A 673-nucleotide genomic window follows, 5' to 3' on the forward strand; every position below is an offset into this window, starting at 1 on the left:
TTGGTTAATGTTGTGCACCACTGAGACATTGTCTCAGCGATAGCTTTTTATTGCTGTCGCAGGTAGAGAGACAGATTGTATACAGACTAGGCCGCATATACATCCAAATGAGGGATTACCAGTATAATGAGTATACCAATATTTTGCATTTTGTACTGTAATGTATGACACTGTATGTACATTTTGTTTTTGGTTTTGAGCAGTTATAAATTCAAATTGTACCTTGAAATTGTAAAATAATTATGAGCTGTTTTAACTTGTAAAAATTGTATTATATTTCCTTATCTCAGACTTTGAAAAATTTCTATGGAATTGAGTTGATAAATTGTTGTGTTGAGAAACGTATTGGAGTTGAGATTTGAAAATATATTGAAGTGTCTTTTTACAGGTTTTCTGAAGAACTGTTTTATCCAAAATACAGATGGCACTCTGCCAAAATTTTTACAGAAATTCCAAATAAATCAAATGAGTTAATTGTTTCACTTCAGTTCACCAAAGTTTTTAACACCTGTAAATAGTGCTCACCACTGTAAAAGAAGTAAGAGAAGTTTTTAAAATCCCTTGTAGTGTATTTAATGAGTTATCAGTAGACGGAGTTGGTAATTCATTAAGTATACTACGGGATCATGTTATACCTTACAGAGGGGTAGGGTGTGACAGTCATCAAGATAGC

Source organism: Hevea brasiliensis, unplaced genomic scaffold (assembly GCF_030052815.1).
Source record: "Hevea brasiliensis isolate MT/VB/25A 57/8 unplaced genomic scaffold, ASM3005281v1 Scaf69, whole genome shotgun sequence".
NCBI classification, from domain to species: Eukaryota; Viridiplantae; Streptophyta; class Magnoliopsida; order Malpighiales; family Euphorbiaceae; genus Hevea; species Hevea brasiliensis.